The following is a 7,875-nucleotide window of genomic DNA, read 5'->3' as shown; positions in this document are numbered from 1 at the left end:
TAGCTTTGCCCGATTGTTGTTTGGCACATGTTATAGCTTGTGCTATACTCTGTGCTCGCGGTCTATCGTGTAGTACGGGGCGCTACTCTGCAGGCGCACTGGACGTTACAGTCGTACATGTAAAATTTTTAAGAAATTACGCAAGTAAATAAATACTTTTGTTACTATTGTTTATAAATAATGTTAATGATAAATTAATTATTTTTAACGCCTTTTAATAATAAAAATGTGTCAAAATTGATTGAAATGAACTAAAAAAATAATATACAGTAATAAAATTGGTATTCATGATGATTAATAGAGAAAACAAAATTTATCAAATTTTCAAAAATCGAAAAAAAATAGTAATTATAGGAGGCCCACGATCGGACCGGGCTTAAAAGTTGTTAAAATGATAGTAGTTTGTTATACAAAAATTTCGAAAAAATCAAAATATGCATAAAAAACAAAAATTTCAAAAAAAAAAACTTTTAATTTGGACCATTTTTGAAGAAATTATGACCAAAAAACCAAAAAAAGACCGGTTTTTTTGAAAATTCGATATCTTTTGAACCTGTGATTCTAAAAATCTCAAAATTTACCCGAAAGGGTCTTTTGATGGGTACTAAAAAATATCAAAAAATTAGGCAAATCAAAAAAAAAATTTTTGAAACTGTCCGACTTGGCGTGGAATGCCCCATATACATATGTACATACTTATCAAAAAATATATACGCAAAAAAATATATATATAAATTATACCTATACACATAATTATCATACTTATAAACAATATACGCAAATATAATAAAAGAATTTTTTACATTGTATAAACAAAAATCTATTGCATTTTACTGAAGTAAACACCACTATCTACACGAAAATAGCACTCGCGAAAGAGAGAACGAGCGATCGCGCGCGAAAGAGAGGTGCGGAAACCGAGTCATCGCGCGGGGAACGACGAGGACGATGCGAAAGAATCACGAATATATTAACATACATGTTTTTTTATTTACAATACATGTTTAGTGCAATACATATTACTAATACATTTTTATTGAACGTATTAAAAATTCAGAATTAGGCGGTTTCGCAAAAAAGAGCGATCCGCGCGGGAACCGAGTCATCGCGCGGGAAAGTCGCAGAGCATTCCTCCTCAGTCGCGCATCTGCTCTCGATCGCGTCGGACCGCCGCTGCCCGCTCACCCCGCTAAACGCCACGGAACGACCGACGGGATCGGGGGTCCGAGGGGACCGCGCACACACACACCAACGTCGCGGTACGTTGGTGAACGCATGCACACCAATGTTTCGCGGGGGTCGGGGCTCGGGAGGAAAACTGGACAGAGGCGGGGTACGGTGGTGGGAGGCCAGTGCAGGTCGCTGATTGGCTGCCCCGCGCCACAGTACCCCCCCTCGCCCAGTTTTCCCCCTGGCCCTGCACCCCGCGGGAAACCCCATGGCTTGTCTTTCCATGGCTCCATATATACATTGGTTTGCTACTCCATAATATGACTTATGTTATATTACAGTTCTATTATTGAATGGGAAATTGCAACTATGTATAATAATAATTATATAACTATTGCATGATGTTTTCTAGGTGCTTAGTGAGGAATTCAAATAATGATATATAACTCTAATTAATACATTTATTAGAAATTATAATTTGCTGAATGTAACCAATAATTTAATATGGTACAACATGTGTAATATCTGTATAACTAAATAAACATTGTATGAGTTACAGTTAAATTAATGATTCCGTATAACAAATCGAACTAACAAAGATTCCTTATATAATAAATCAAAAGAAATTGGAAAGAATAAGGGTAATAAGAGTCAAACGCAGAAGATGTCGCGCAGATAATACAGCCATAAAGTGTAAAACTTCTTTATTCTATTAAACGCGCTTACATGTTTTGGCTCACTTTTGAGCCTTCTTCAGAGACAACAAAACTAACATATATAAACTGCGAAAAAAAGTTATCTTGTCATGGTGAGCTCCCCTACATCGAGAACATAAATGTCAGAAATTAAACCTAAATAAGAATGAAAGAAAAAGAAAAAAAAGGGTAATATTGGAAATATCGAAATAAAGAATATGAAAAATATTAATTTATCAAAAAACTTTAAGATTATAATTAATTATCCCGAAAATAAGGACACTTACCATGATTACAAAGCACCATATCGCAAACATTGCTATTAATAATTCAAAAACCGGTTCATGATACGTTGGCTAGTCAGTATCAGACACAATGAGTCACTTTTAGATTTAGCTAGTATTCTTCGAGATTACAAATGGGAAATACCTTAAGGTACAACGACAACCTAACACCACCCTCCACCACTCCATCCCTGCAATGGTCAACATCGATAGCGGACACTGTCTTTTGATAACAATAGGCCTGATATTTTTAATATTATTATTTAGTAATTCTTCCCTCTGTTTCAACAATAGCCAGCAACACTTCGAATCAATACTACTCCTTTCGCGCAAGAAAAAAAGATATGAAGATTTCGCTTGTTTATTAAAGAAGGAGTCACAAATATGAATGGGAAGGCAACAAGGAATAACAAGTGCAATTCGAGGGAGGGTGGTGTTAGGTTGTCGTTATATCCTAAGGTGCAGAATCCAACTGTTGAGACAGTTAAAGAGATACAGATACGGTCCTCAGCTCTTTCTTCCATTGATTCCTTTTTCTTCATTTATCTCACAAAGGAATGGATGGTTCGTGAATCTGTCAACTGCTTCCATACCTCCAAATATACAGAACTTTTTATAATTGGGAGATAACTTTGCCTTACTTTTGAATAATAGATTAAATTTAACGGTCGATCTTATTAAGTGTATTGAAAGTAATATTTACAAATTGCCTATTGATGAACGGATCTCGATCTCGAACCACTCACTTCCTGTTTTAAGTAACTTAGCTTCTTATTCCTTACATTGTATGGAGGTAGATACGTTTAGGGGTTTATCAGCTAGCGAAAGACTAGGATTTTTTTAAGGGATATGAATGACAAGGTTAATTTTACTCGTGCGGATAAGGATAGTGTGACGGTAGCATTGGATAGACACAGGTGTATATTTCCAAGGTAAATGAGATGCTTCAGGATGAGAATACTTATGAGGTTATTGAAAAGGATCCGACGAGGAGGATTGTAACGGGCTTACGTGCTTTATTAGTTAGTTGGAAGGAAGAAAAGTATATATCAAATTCCACATATAAAAGTTTGTTATGTAATGATTAGATACTTCCGAGGGCCTACGCTCTTTCGAAGATACACAAGCAGGATTGTCTCTATCGTATAATAATTCCTTCGATGAATAGTCCTTTGTATTCGATGGCAGTGTTTCTTCATAGTATTATCATTAAAACAATTCCTAAAGCGGATGGTCATATCTCGAAAATAGTTTTAAACTTCTTAAGGAGCTTGAGATGGTAGGCGGCTGAGTAATGAATTTCAGTTAATGTCATTGGATATTGTTAACCTCTTTACTAACGTCCCCATTGACTATGCGACTGTATCAAAGACCATTGGCGATTTATTCCTAGAGATTGTTGTTTACCTGAGAAGGAATTCATCAAAGCGGTTCAATTTGTTTTAGATTCTTTCTTTGATTTTGACAGTATTACAAGTATATATAAACAGAATTACGGTACTCCTATGGGCTCTCCGTTGTTTCCCGTCATCGTAGATGACGTCACAAAATTGCGTTACCTTGCTCAATTTAAGTTACCACAAGAAATTAATGAATTAACCGTATAAAATGAAAAAATTTAATTTAAATAGAAAAATTTTTCATGTAAAAACACTTCATCGGAATCCTGTTTTCTGATTGGTTGCAGAGCGTTATATGATGAAAATCGGATGCAGTGTGAATCCAGCATAAGACAGTACTGATACGCAGCATGCTATTTGGCCGCGCGCTCCTGCGCGACATACTAACTGTTTTCCGCACTTTACAGATAGCAAATAAATCAGATATTGGCACGATTCGATAGTGCATTGTGTAAGGATTACTGTGACACCGAAAACATTCGAGCAAGTAATTCTTACAACCTTCCACGAGCGATAAAAGATGGTACGCAGCGGAAGACTGATACGCAGCGCGCTGCTTGACCGCGCGCTCGTGCTCGACGTATTGACTGTTTTCAGCACTTCAGAGTTAGTAACTAAATGGGATTTAGGCACGATTCGATAGTATACAATCTCAGGATTAATTCGCCATCAAAAATATTCGAGCAACTAATTCTTATGACATTTCACGAGCGATATAAGATGGTACTTATACGCAGCATGCTGATTGGCCGAGAGGACCCGTGCGCCTCGTACTCGATATATTGACTGTTTTCCGCACTTCAGAGTTAGCAACTAAATCGGATTTGGATACGATTCGATAGTATACAGTCTCAGGATTAATTTGCCATCAAAAACATTCGAGCAACTAATTCTTACGACATTCCATGAGCGATATTAGATCGGACTGACACGCAGCGCGCTGCTTGACCGCGCGCTCGTGCTCGACATTTTGACTGTTTTCAGCACTTCAGAGTTAGCAACTAAATCGGATTTGGGCACGATTCGATAGTATACATTCTCAGGATTAATTTTCCATCAAAAACATTCGAGCAACTAATTCTTACGATCTTCCACGAGCGATATAAGATGGTACTGATACGCAGTACGCTGATTGACCGAGAGGACCCGTGCGCCTCGTATTCGACATATTGACTGTTTTTCGCACTTCAGAGTTAGCAACTAAATCAGATTTGGACACGATTCGATAGTATACGGTCTCAGGATTAATTTGCCATCAAAAACATTCGAGCAACTAATTCTTACGACCTTCCACGAGCAATATAAGATGGTACTGATACGCAGCGCGTTCGTGCTCGACATATTGACCGTTTTCAGCACTTTAAAGTTAGCAACTAAATCGGATTTGAGCACGATTCGATAGTATACAGTCTCAGGATTAATTTGCCATCAAAAACATTCGAGCAACTAATTCTTGCGACCTTCCACGAATGAGGTAGTGCGACGCGGACCGCATAGGTTTTCGCAGCGCGACCGCTGATATTGATATTTTATTTAAAATATTAAATTTTTGAATTTTTCTTACGTTATATTAGAGCAACTAAATACCAAAAAAATCTGTGTGTGCTTAGTTTCTTTGTAGCACCACTGGATCTATATTTTTCAGTATGGGGGTGGTCCAGGTTTATCTTAACCTGGACCCCCCCATTTGTTTCTTTTTCTCGTAAATCGCTGGAGCAAAAAATTTTTTTTTTTTTTAGCAAATAATTAGCACATAAAGAGCACTAAATTTTTGACCTATCGCGAATTTGATTTTCGATGGTGGAGGGTTAATGGGGGTTCTTATAGAAACACAAATCATAATATTGTTTATTAAAAAATTTTATTATACTTTTATGAAGCAGATTAAGAAAGTCTTTCCACTTTTTGTGATATTAAAAGCACAACATAAGTGTGTGATATTATAAAAATAATAATATAAAAAATAATTTGTTTCTTTTCATGAATATCTGTCGTTAATTTAAAGAAATTGGAAAGAATAAGGGCGATAGATTACTTTATGTTTATTTTTTACGAGTTTGTGTTCCTTTTATATCTAATGTAATACCTTGTTTTAATCGTCTTACTGGCTGACTTGTAACAGCAGTTCTGCTGATGTCTTGCCATTTGTTATGTATAAATTTTATGCATTGCTATAAAGTATGAATATTAATATAAATATGAATAGGAGTTAGGCGCAGAAGACGTCGCGTAAGTAATACATCCATAAAGCGTAAAACTTCTTTATTCTACTAAATTCGCTTACATGTTTCGGCTCACTCTTGCGCCTTCTTCAGAGACAACACAAACTAACATACATAAACTGCGAAAAAAAGTTATCTTGTCATGGTGAGCTCTCCTACATCGAGAATATAAATGCCAGAAATTAAACCCAAATAATAATGAAAGAAAAAGAAAAAGAAAAGGAAATATTGGAAATATCGAAATAGAGAATATGGAAAACACACACACACACACACACACACACACCACTAATTTATCAAAAAATTTTAAGATTATAATTAATTATCCCGAACATAAGGACGCTCACCGTGATCACAAAGCACCATATCGCAAACAATGCTATTAATAATTCAAAAACCAGTTCTTGATATGTTGGCTAATCAGTATCAGACACAGTGAGTCACATTTAGATTTAGCTAGTATTTTTCGAGATTACAAATGGGAAAATCTAACATTGAAACGTTAATCAATTCCAAGAAATGAAAGTTGGAAAGAAATAAAAAATAACGCCAGAAAGGCTCATTACTGTGTAAGAGCGACACTGACTGACTAGGCGCGACAACAACTCGATAACAACCTTTTATAGCTTGTCCATAATCGGGAGATAGGCCTTGGAAAGCCCTTCCATATCCGTCTGCAAGTTGAGTCCGTGGGTTTGTCTCCTGATGAATATCATCTCCGAAATCAATCTCTTCTTGTAGTGTGGTTCCTCGTCCAATACTGTAACGTTGTTCCAATCGAAATCATGGCCTTCTTGTAACCGATGCTCCTTTATAACATTACGGGTAAATGTGTTCCATCGGATATGGTTCCTATGCTCTGTGATTCTTGACTTCAGTCTATACGTCTCTCTCACATAACTCGCGTCGCTACTCTTACAAGAAATTTTATAAACAACATTTGACTTCTTGTCACGCGGTAAGGAGTCCTTATGTACCCTAATGAATTCTCGCAATTTATTGATACTATAAAACGATACCCTCATATGATCGCTATTAAATATATCAAACTTCTCAGTAAAACCACGAACGAAAGGAACAATGAATTACGAAGGCTGCATTTAAAGCCGGAAGCAAACTTCCGACTCCAACTTCGGATCTCGAAGCGGTTGACGTTTGGGGGCTGATGAAGACACGAGTTTAATTTTGAGGACAGTTTTGTTTATGATTAGTTGTTTAGTTTATTTGATATTTTGTTTAGTTGTTTGATGACGAATTGTATTAGCGCAATTTCGAACCAAGTCATTAATATTTAGTTAAGTTGAGAGTTAAGTCATGCGAGCGCAGGTTGTTCTGCAATGATATTATTATAATTATTAGTGTTCAAATTATTCAATCATTCAATTATTAATAAGTTGGATTGTAAAAATAATAAATAAAGGCCGAAGTAAGAGTCAATACGTAAAAATTATAGTCCGAAAATTGGTGAAACATGAAAGATTGAATATAAAATATAAAATAACATTTAATTAAATAAATTGAGAAACACATAAATAAATTACAAGTTTCGGCTACCGGATTGAGCCCTCTTCTTGAGCCCTCTTCAGATACCGTTTTGCATGGATTTGATATACAATAAGTTCTTGTAAAAACGCATAATAAATCTTGTTCGGATGTAAAAATCTACGCCGTTCACATGCCATTCGTGATCAATGACTCTTGAAAATCTAATCACAATACAATATAGTCACATTACAATATAAACGTATAAATTCAAACAATAATAACTTACCAAAAGGCATGTGTAAATTACTTTAAAATTTTTCCATAGAAAACGGTTGTATATGGTATGTCGGCATAAAGCGAACATTGTGCGACAATTATAATGTACTTTCTTACACATCCGATTGCCGATACAGATCAACACATACTGAGAGAGGAGATGTTAGTAACGGAGTGTTAGTAACAAAGAGTCAAAGTTTATTTATAATAGGAGTATATGCCTTGTGGAGACCTTCCGTGTCAGTTTGTAAATTTAAACTAACGGTCTGCTTTTTGATGTTGAGCATCTCGGAAGTTAGGCGTTTCCTGTAGCAAGGTTCTTCATCTAAAACTCTTACGTTGT

Source organism: Mycetomoellerius zeteki, unplaced genomic scaffold (assembly GCF_001594055.1).
Source record: "Mycetomoellerius zeteki isolate Tzet28-1 unplaced genomic scaffold, Tzet1.0 scaffold513, whole genome shotgun sequence".
Lineage (NCBI taxonomy): Eukaryota > Metazoa > Arthropoda > Insecta > Hymenoptera > Formicidae > Mycetomoellerius > Mycetomoellerius zeteki.
This window is presented reverse-complemented; position numbering follows the sequence as displayed.